Raw genomic sequence first — 11,593 nt, 5'->3', positions numbered from 1 at the left:
GGTACCCCGGATCAGCATCCTGCACGTCGTTGATCCAGCTGAGCACTTCAGAGTCAGTGGTGAGCCTCCTTGCTTTCCGGAGGACTCGGTTGTTTTGCATTCTTGAGTTTTGTTTTATTAGGATGTTGTGGGATCCATCTCAGTACTTTAGAGGCTTCATAGACAGTCAGTCAGTTAGTTTTGAGTCTCTCATCTATGTATATATGTAAATATCCTATTTTGAGATTCGAGTTGCCTTTGTGGTCAGATGTATAAGTTAAGTTGTCTTGTAACCTTGCATTTGCATTGAGTTTTCTGTTGAATTAGGTTTCCGCTGAGTTAAGAAAGTCAGGCCAAGGGTTTGCTTGAGGCCAGAAATAGTCTCCGGGTGCCGGTCCCGCCTAGGGTGTAGGCTCGGGGCATGACAAGCAATCCCAAACCATTATGCACAATCACAAATACAATGAACGCTACCACTTGAATACCACAAGTCATGACAATAATAGGTTCATTGTATGAGATTACTTACATGATGTCATTACCTATCCTGCCCTATGATTTCCACAACATGAATTACGTAAAGGATACTAATAGGCAGTAAACATTAATTCATGCATATATACATATGACAACACAAACCATCACTTATATATCAATGGCGTAATCCCATGCCTTATTATGAGTACACACATTCATTCCCTGGGAGATACCTCCCTAGTCCTATGAATTAATACTCTTCCCGTTTATTTAGTTCCCCCTTGAACACCATAATTTCAAGAAATGGCTATAACCCAAAATTTTCATAAACACATAATCTTACAATCAATACCGAATCATCCTAACAAGGGAAACTTAAGATTAACAATCAATAACTAGAGAATTACCCATAATCATTATTTTTTTCCGCCCTAACAACAATATTTAACAATCCAGACTCCATGTCGAAGGCCTAGGCATGAAACCGCCGTCAATCTAAAAAATATCATGCTGTAGAAAAAAGGTGTAATTACTTAATTAAGAAAACCTAGTCTACATGAGCATCAAACAACTGCTGCAGAAGTCTGACCGCGAATCTTGAATCCTTTTGTGAAACTTTAGCCTGTTCTTGGTCTAAAATAATAGTATAGTACAAAATCAATCACAAATTTCAAAAATATTTACAAATCCCCAATGCTAGACCTAACTCATGATTTTTACATCTATTCTAGGGCTTTCCCACTAATAATTCACTTAGAACTATAAATTTCATGATTATATTAGTGAATTATGATAAATAAATCAAGAATAAACATTCTTAAGATTAGCCCAAGGTCTTATACCCTAAAATCGTCATAAACTCGGAGATTCCCTACCTTCAAATGAATTCAAACCATCCCTTAGGGCCACAAATATATTTTTTAAGGATTAAAGAATCAAAAGAAGTGTTAGATTGATGGAAGGACTTATCTTGAAGGAAAAAATTGGTGGAAAACTGAAGAAATCATCTCTCCATTTCCCTAGCATGATCTTGGATGAGTTTGGGGAGAAAAATAACGTTTTAGGGCTGAAAATAGCTTTTAATTTCGTGCAGCCCCTATAACAGCTCGCTATAGCGCCATGATCCTTGCTAAATCGACCTCAGCTTTTTAGCACGTACAGTCTCTGGAAAATGGTCATAACCTTTTACTTCTAACTCGAAAGAATACTTATAAACATTTAATTTGATAGGTTATGGGCCACTTAAATCATTACATGCTGAGAGATATGGTCGTTTGAATTGAGTACCTGAGTTTAAACTAAAGCTCAAAACTAAATTAATAAGGGTACTTTCAACTAACTTTGTTATTGTACGACCTTGATTCATAACTAATGCATTCAAATGCCAAGGAATTGATCCTAAACTTATAACGAATAAGATTTGTATACTCTTACCACATATATTTTCAGTTACGACAGAATAGGTCGTTATATTTATATCAAACTTACCTAGGTATTCCTTTTCATTATTATGGACAACTAGAATATTTACAATCAAAAGCATTGAGATTTGATATTATGCATAATAGTACACATAAATAGAAACATTGTTGCTAGCATATCATTGTTTCAGCCTAATAATTTGAGTACAACCAAAATAACATAAAGGTTTTTATTGGCTTACAAAAGAAGTTACTTCTACGTCTTCTTTCAAGGTGTTGGTAACAAATATCGGAGGAACTATCCATCAACAAAAGATGCTTTGTTTCTAACTACTGGCCTGCTTTAGCTAGCAAGTACGACACCCTATTTTGTTGTCGGTACTCATGCCTAATTAGGGGGTCCCCAGCGCATTTGTGTAGTAGATCCCTGCAAGAACATAAAATGTTTGTGTAAGATATATGTTTATTGTGCAATTGTATGACTACCTCGAGTGAGTCAGTAGCTATCTCCAGTTGTTTCACTTGTATTTTGTCGGCTAAGTGTAGACCATATAGTAATGCATTTAGTTCAGAACTTAAAGAAATTAAAATGGTACATTTATTTTTTGCACTATTAGGAGAAAGCCATTGGACACATTGATGCTCAGGTTGTATAATCTTTGCATTTTTCCCAGCCAAGCATAATGTTTTTCCAAGTTGTGCTCTTAATTTTTAAATAGTTGTTAGAGTTATTTATTCTTCTATTTCTAGTGATGTCAAGAGAGGTTCTTTGTAAAGTCTCCGGGCAAGCTTAGATAGTAGAGCTAGGTTTTTTATACTATATTTATGGATTCCCAATTCCCCAATGTCCTTTTCTCTAGTGATTACCTCTCATTTCAACATAATTAGTTTCCTTTTATTGTTAGTAGTTCCCCAGATGAAATTTCGTTGCAAGCGGTCTATTTGTTTAGATATATTAATGGGGAATTTGATGTAATGCATTTGAAATATTGCTAAGGGATGTTGTATTTATATGTTTTGATAATTTAACAATTAACTGTGGAGTAGTAGGATCCGGTAGAGGGACCTGATCCTTCAATCTAAAGGCGTTCAGGGCAAGTCAGTGGTGTGAAGTCGTAAAGCTGCCAAATCTGTTGTGGTGGGTATGCATGCCAGTAGAGGTGCAGAGCCCTCGTCCAATAGTTAGTTATTAGGTTTGACTCTCATGTACATGCGAGGTATTGACAAAAAATAACCTAGTTTTTGCAATCAAGAATACTCAAAGAAAAAATCATTCTCTTAAGGAAGAACTATTGATATAGTGATTTCATTAGGGTTGGGGATGCAGGTTAATCTCAATACAAAGTTTAACCCTTAGACAAACGATCAGGCGGAGCACACAATTCAAATGCTCAAAGATATATTATGAGCATACATGTTAGACTTCCAAGGGATTTGAAATGATCACCGTCTCTTACCAAATTTACTTGTAATAATAATTATCATTTCCGTATTAGAATGGTCCCTAATGAGGATTTTTATAGATGGAAGTGCAGATCCCTATTGGATAGTTTGAGGTAGGTGAGTCATGATTAGTTGGACCCAATTTAGTTCACAAGGAAGTGAATCAGGTGACGATTGTACATGAGCAGTTGTGGATAGCTCAGAGCCTCTAGAAACTATATTCTAATGTGTAATGATGGGACTTAGAGTTCTATGTTAGTTATCAAGTATTCCTAAAAGTCTAGCCTATGAAGGAAGTTATGATATTTGTAAGAATAGGTAGGTTTAGTCCACGATTAAGCTTACCTTATAGGATCGTTTAGGGGGTAGGTTGAGTGGATTATGAGCTAGAGTTTCCTTTAGAAGTAGAGTTTATTCATTAAGTCTTTCATGTATCGACATTACAGAAGTGTGTAGGAGTCCCTTCTTGGGTTGTTCCATTTGAGGATGTTTAGATCTCTAGGATTTGTCCTATGTGGAGACCCAATTATTATTTTAAATTGGAACTATGAGCCATTTTCTACCTAGGTAAGTACTACATTGGTGTTTCCACCACAGAGTCCGTTAAGTAAACAGGAGATGTTTCCATCAGGTAGATTTGAGAGCAACGTCAGGATGGGTAGGTGTTGACATTCTAAGGTCCATTCAAAGTTCTGATGTTTTTTAGCATCAATAACTTATGGAACATTTTTGAAGATCAAGAGATGAACTTGATAATAGTGGCAATCCGCACAGTCAACCTCTGGATGTACATTGTGGAGGAAATTACCTCAGGGGATCTTTTCAATTTCATTTATTTTCCTGGGGATAACCTCGATCCCTTCTTTTTGAGACCAGGGAACTTAAGAACTCTCTTGAAGATACCTTAAAGCACACTTCTGTAGGTTCAACTTTACATTTCACTATTGTAATATTGCGAAGGCTTCTTTCAAATGATCCATGTATTTCTTTACTCGCAAGGACTTCACCAACATGGCATCAATATGCACCTCCATTCTCTTGCTGATTTGGTGTTGGAACATCTAGTGATGAGTCACTTATAAATAAACTAGTATTTCTAGGACCAAAGGCCATAACATTGTAATAATATGTACCTTGGTGGGTGATGAATGTCATTTTCTAATAGATGCCTAGTTCTATTAGGATATTATTGTATCTTGAATAGACATATAGGAAATTGAACATTTCCTGCCAGGAAATATCATTTATGAGATGATCAATATTTGTCATGGAAGAGGAGTCTTTTAAAATTGCCTTATTAAGATATCTAAGTTTATGCACAACGTGCATTTTACCTTGCCTTTGGGACCAACCATAATGTTGGTCAACTACTAAGGTTCTTGGACCTTCAATTTCTATTCGACTTTTAGGAGTTTATTAAATCTTCACATTTGTAGCTTTGAACGTTTGTCTATATTATGGTCGTAAATTATGCTTTATCAGTTGGAATAGGGGGTCAACATTTGGCCTGTGTGTTGTGATCTTGTTATATCATCATGAGAACAAGCAAAAAACCATGAATGTTATTTTTAAGAAATGAAATATGTTTATCTTTGAGATCAAAGTCGGCTTCTAAACCCAAGTATACCATTTTTGGGGCCTTATGGTAGGAGAATGACAGTGTCAAAGTCTTCAACAATGTTGGTTGTTTTCCCCTCATCATAATGTGTTGGGAACTCCGAGGATGGTTCTTATAGCGTATTTTCATTTTAGTGGAGTGGATCTCGAGGAGTCCAAAGTCCTCTCATTCATTATCATCATGTGATGGATCTTCAGGAGTTTGTAATGGTGTATCTGAAAGAGTTCTCAAGTCCTGCTAATTGTTTGGGTCCAAAGAGGTGTCTTCAGGCATTGTCAGATGTCTACGTTGTGATTGCTATTTCTTATATTGGGTAAGTTTGTTGGTTATGTTTACTGAATAACATTCCCACGAGCCCCTTTTTTCCCATAAATCTTCATGATCCCTCAAGGATTAGGAAACTTGATCACCTTATGTAGGGTTGAAGGAATAACATTTGTGTCATGTTTTATGGCCTTCCTATGATGTTGTTATAGGCAATCACATTAGACATTACTTTTGTCATGCCCTGAGCCTACACCCTAGACGTGGTCGGCACTCGAGAACCATTGTTGACCCCAAGCGAACCATTGGCCTGGCTCAACTCTTAGAGGAAGACTTACTCAACAATAAGGACCCTCAAACATAACTCAACTCATAAAGACATCATTACTAAAATTAGTTTAGCTCAATATAGTCTGAAATGTTCAACTCAAGTCTTAAACATTTAACAATAGAAATGGAAAAAACTCCTCAAAACACTACTATCTATGAAGCCTCTAATGACAATGGTGGAAGTCAGGACAAGGCCCACGACATCCTAACAAAACTCAAAAGTAAATGGGAATCACCTGTTGATGACCCTGAACTCCCGTGTATGCATCATGAAAGATGCCGATCAAATGGTGTCAGTATATGGAATGTACGAGCATGTAAGGGGAACTTTAAAGCACAGACATAAGCTTGAACTTATAAAAAGGAAGAGCATACTCACCTCGTCTCAACTCAACTCAAGGATACTCAAAGATACTCAAACTCAGAAATACTCAACTCAGTTCAATATAAAAGCAACAATAGAGATGCATTATAAAGGAAGCTTTTAAAATAATAGATAATGACTCAATGTATTTAAAAATACTAAAATAACTCTTTTACTCTTATTTGGGAGATTCTCTAACCCACAACTATCACTATGAGCTATGTGATGATACAACGTCTCGCCCACGCTGCCAAAACTGTCTTATACCTTGCCGGAGTATAATACATCCTCAACTAAGTAGATCCACTAAGCTATGCTTAAAAATCAATAAGGAATCATCTAAAAAGTTTGACCCTTTTTACCCACTTTGGCATATATGGTTTATGAGGACTTTGAGTTGTCTGAACTCATCCCCATATCGGTGCTCAATACTACTCCCAATAATATAACTTATGCTCATATGTTAAAAAATATTTCCTCATCCTCAAACTTTGATATTATTACTCAAAAGGTTCTCGTAAAAGAGATAGTGCTCAAACTCTTTGTGAACTCATTTGGAGATCGAAGTTTCCTCTCATTTTAAATGTAAAAACATTTATTCTTGGGACCTTAGTTCCATATGTTCATTTTGAAAAATGAAACTCAACTCTCCTCATCCGCATACTCAAGTACTCAAGTCTTAAAACAAGTTTTAAAAGTTTGTAAAAGACTTCACTTGAAAGGTCCTCTCAAACATGACTCTTAATCTTTTCTTGAATTTGAAATGTGAATTCAAGATTTATGATTCATGATATATATGATCTCTCGATGATTAATTAAAGTTTAAATAGTTAGGATTAAGAAATGAATGAAAGCTCGACTCAAAGGAACAAGTACAGATCGAAGAACGGAAGAGGAAGTGGGCTGACACTCCTAGCGCATCCCTGGCGCCCCGTGCCAACCCTCCACTTAGTAGGGCTGGTTTGGGGTGCACTGCAGGCGCAGGGCGCCAGCCCTTCTGGTGCATCTGGGGCACGCCGCCCCAGCCAATTCCCAGAACGTTCCGATGAATTTTTCTTCTCGATTTTGGCCCTAATTCGCCTAGAATCGATTGATTTCTCCCAAACTCTCTTAGATTCGAATACCCAACATAAGGAAATGAAAATATACTCAAAAAAACCCTCAAACTCATAATATTCACTTCAAGAACTTATCAAATCTCATTATTAAAGATTTAAGAACGAAACTACAAGAAACTCATCAAGAACCTCAATACATGGATTGTCATGGGCAAAATTTAACTCAAGAAATTCATGATTGGCGTGAGGGTGAACGAAACCATCACTATGAAAGCTTACATACCTCATAAGGATCAAATCCTTGGCAAAATTCCTCGAAGATCGCAAGAACCTTGAACGAATGCTTGAACCTCTCCTTTCTTTCTCCTCTTGAACTTCTCTCTAAAACCCTAAGCGCGTTTAGGAATTGTGAAAACTGATCTAAGTCAGTTTAGACCCCTAAAATATTACTAAAAATGAGTTAGGCTAGTGGGGTAAGTAAAAGACCAAAATACCCCTCCTTAATTCGGATGAATCTCCTTAATCGGGCAGGCTGAACTCAAACGGGCATATCTCCCTCATCCAAACTGAAAATTTAGCAAACTTGGTGGCATTGAAAAGAGGACTCAACGATCTTTCATTTGATACCTTATGGGTCACTAACTCATCTTTTACTGAAAGTTATGATCATTTGAAGTTGACCCAAAACTCATAATTTAAGGCTAACTTGCAAAATTCTCAATTTGGCTCTTTCCAATTTAGTTCTTTCTAAAAATAGCTCTTTCTAAGACCGAGGTGTTACCATTTCGAAGGGGGTTTCCGTAGTAATGCCTGGGGAGATGGTTAGTAAAAAGATAACCTTGAAAGTTCATTCACTATCATTGTTGAACATTCATAGCACCAAGTTATAAGGACCATCCACTTGAATTTTCTCTTAGAATTATGCACCGGTAAGGTTACTGAACTACCTTGGTCAAGCAAAACAAGTTTAGCCTCTATTTTAGAAATATCTAAAGTGATTATTAAGGCATCAACATGGGGAAATATCAAACTATTTTGTCATCTTCATTGAAGGCAATTTCATTGACCATGTCATAAACTCATTTGTAGTGAGTGACTGAGATTTTGATGGACTTATGTCAAGAAATCCTGTTGATTGTAGCTCCTCCAACTATGACATTGATAACTCTCTTTGGGGAATTCGGTCATGGATAGTCGCTGCTAGAACAGTTCTTTGGAAACACCTACTTCCTCTTGTTGTCTCAAGACCTCTCAAAGATAACCCTAGTTTAGTATGTGAGATACCACTAGTTGCACTCCTCGATAGGTTTTGGTCTTAATCTGATGATCATTGTGGTGTTCACACCAGTAGTATTTGTTTTTTTTTCTAGGATCTAAGCTCATTCCCTTCGTCCATTAGACCTTGTTCCCTAGAGTGTTCATTTCTTCGACTAGCTTGAATGTGGTAATCACAAAGCATTACTTCATCCTCACCGACACTAGCCCTCTGAATTATTGGACAAGTCTAACATTTTTCCTTTGGCTGGAAACAAGGTTAGTCCAGCTTGAATTTTATTTCTTGATTTGTCCCTTTCATGATGCTATTCAATACGGGTCATAAAGAGTGGATNNTTCTAGGATCTAAGCTCATTCCCTTCTTCCATTAGACCTTGTTCCCTAGAGTGTTCATTTCTTCGACTAGCTTGAATGTGGTAATCACAAAGCATTACTTCATCCTCACCGACACTAGCCCTCTGAATTATTGGACAAGTCTAACATTTTTCTTTGGCTGGAAACAAGGTTAGTCCAGCTTGAATTCTATTTCTTGATTTGTCCCTTTCATGATGCTATTCAATACGGGTCATAAAGAGTGAATATACTCCTTCCTTCGAGGCCTGAGAACTCAAACTAGGACCTGAGGTTATTCTTGTTATGGTTGTTGGACTTGCTGGAAATAATGTTTCTTGATTTGTCCCTTTCATGATGCTATTCAATACGGATCATAAAGAGTGGATATACTCCTTCCTTCGAGGCCTGAGAACTCAAACTAGGACCTGAGGTAATTCTTGTTATGGTTGTTGGACTTGCTTGAAATAATGTATCGATATAAGGTCCTCAATCCGAAGCTTACATATCTTTCTACATAGTGAGGTGGAATTTATTCATACTTCATTTGAGTTTTTGGGTAGCCTATGAGCTCTCAACGCCGAGATAATCTTAATAATGTTCTTGAAACCGAATTTTAGTGAGTAGGAGGGGTATAGCCATAGAGAAGTCAAAATAGAGGTTTTGGTGGTAGAGGGGAAGGTATAACCATACCACCACTCAGCTAATGGAAGGAAGTTAGACCATTTGTGTCAATGCACAAGCATCTAATGTATATTTCTAGACATTTATTGTGGACATCAGATTGACCATCAGCCTGTGAATGATAATTAGTGGAGGTCTAGATTTGAACACCCTGTAAGGATAAGGATTCTCTCCCAAAGGCACTATTGAAAACAAGGTCTTTATCACTTGTAATGGTAGTTGGTTGACCAGAGGGCCACCAGTAAGAGTATTAGGCCATAAAATATATAAGTTTGGACCTCAATTCTCTGTTGTTCCCAACCACCAATTTGCCATTTCTTCCAAGTTGGCCATTCAACCAAGTATACAACTTATAACTAAGCATTCATAAAAAAACTTAATTAGTGATCAAAGCATGTATGAAATAATCATGAGTCCGAGTGGCCTCAATTTCCTTTCGAAAATCAAACTTCATAAATATCATGAGGAAAAATAGCTCAGCTCCTGGCATCCCAAAAAGGACATCCAGAGCAATGTTTCCATACCCTTTATTATAGTGTAAGAGATTTTCCAACCATCTGATTTTGAAACCAGTGTGTAGATTTTGTTCCACGAGCAATTTCAATGCCTTTTGGTCTCTCCTGACTATGAAATCATCTCTAAGTAATAGGATTATTTGGTGACTACAAACACCAAAGTTAGTAACTCTCTATCATATATAGATGGATAAAATTGCATTTCTAGGGTACCATTATTGTTGATGTAAGTTATTGGATGTGCCCTCTACAAAAGAACAACACCATTTCTTGTTCCACTTGCATCTGTTTCTACTTCAAACAAGCAAGAATAATCACGGAGAGCCAAAATAGGCGTTGATGTGAGAGTACGTTTGAGGCAACGGAAGGTAGTATCAACATCACTAAGTACTCATAATGGTCAAGGTGTATTTTAAAAGCAGTTTCATAGAATATCATCTAGTGTCATCCTTATCTGCTAGTACCCAGACCTCAAGTCAATTTTGAAAAATACCATTATGCTACCTATTTCATCCAATGACCAGTGCTCAAGGATGAATACTTATAGGGTTGTAAGAAAATTATGTGATGAAAGGTGTTTATGCTAGGAGGTAATGTAGTGGTGTCACGTCCAGAGCCTACACTCTGGATGTGACCGGCACTCAGGAACCATTGTTGGTCTCCAAGCGAATCCTAGTCCTAGCTGACTACTAAGCAGAAGACTAACTCAAGCATACACAAGCATCAAAACTGAAGTTTGGTTAAAACAGTTCAATGAATCTCAAAACTATCTAAAAATACTGAGTATGAAACATAAAGTTTTAAATAAAACATTTGAATTTGAATATTGAAAGACTACCCAAAAATGTATTTATATGAAGCTTCTACTGTTTAAGGACAAGTGTCGGAAAAAGACCTACGACATTGCAAAGTACTACTACTAACAAATCATAAGACTGGAGTCCTCTGAAAATAAGGAGACCTCACCAAAAGCTGACGAGCGCATGATGTGATCTCAACGGAATTCTTGTTGATGATCCTATGTACATGAATTTGCATCATAAAATGATGCAGATTTAATGACATCAATACATTGAATATACGAATATGTAATAGGGCTGAATAAAACAAATAATTGAAATGAAAGACCGAAAGTAACTCAACTGAAGAATAATGTAAATCATGACGAAAGTCATTTAATGCTCTTACTGCTATATATATATATATATATATATATATATATCCAAAATTGTCCTATACTATATCGGGGTATAGAAAAAACTCAACTCATGGATCTATATAAAAGACCTTCTCAAGAGGTAGTGAAGGTCGCTCAAATGTCAGTGCGATCCTATCCCACACTGCCTATGTAGTTTATGGGGGATGTGAGTTGTCTGAACTCTTTTTTATATCCGTACTCAATACTGCTCTAAAAAATATAACTAAATGCTCAAGTATAAATACATTCTACGTTGAGACATGTTCTCAAAAGGACTCTTTAAGAGGTAACTGAAGTTGTACTGAATCTGTCTGAAATACTCTGAAAACTCTTTGTACTTTTATGAAAATAGTACTCTCTTTACAGTGTGAAAAATAATCTTTTCTTTGAGGGGTAACTTAACTTCTCTTTATTTGGCTGAAATACTTTTGAAAACTGTTTATTCTCTTCTTTAAAATAGTAGTTATTTTCTCAATGTGAAAATAGTACTTTTGGAACCATTTGTGTTCCCTTAAACTCTTCTCAAAAGATACTTTAAAATACTCTTGAGTTCACATTAAAATTTCAAAATTAATGCATAGAAATAAATGCACAAAAGCTTTCAATAAAAATCTCATCAACTAGTGTTCATGTGAAA

Source organism: Solanum stenotomum, chromosome 4 (genome assembly GCF_019186545.1).
Source record: "Solanum stenotomum isolate F172 chromosome 4, ASM1918654v1, whole genome shotgun sequence".
Classification (NCBI taxonomy): Eukaryota; Viridiplantae; Streptophyta; class Magnoliopsida; order Solanales; family Solanaceae; genus Solanum; species Solanum stenotomum.
The sequence above is the reverse complement of the archived record's forward strand: the minus strand, read 5'-3'. Positions refer to the sequence as shown.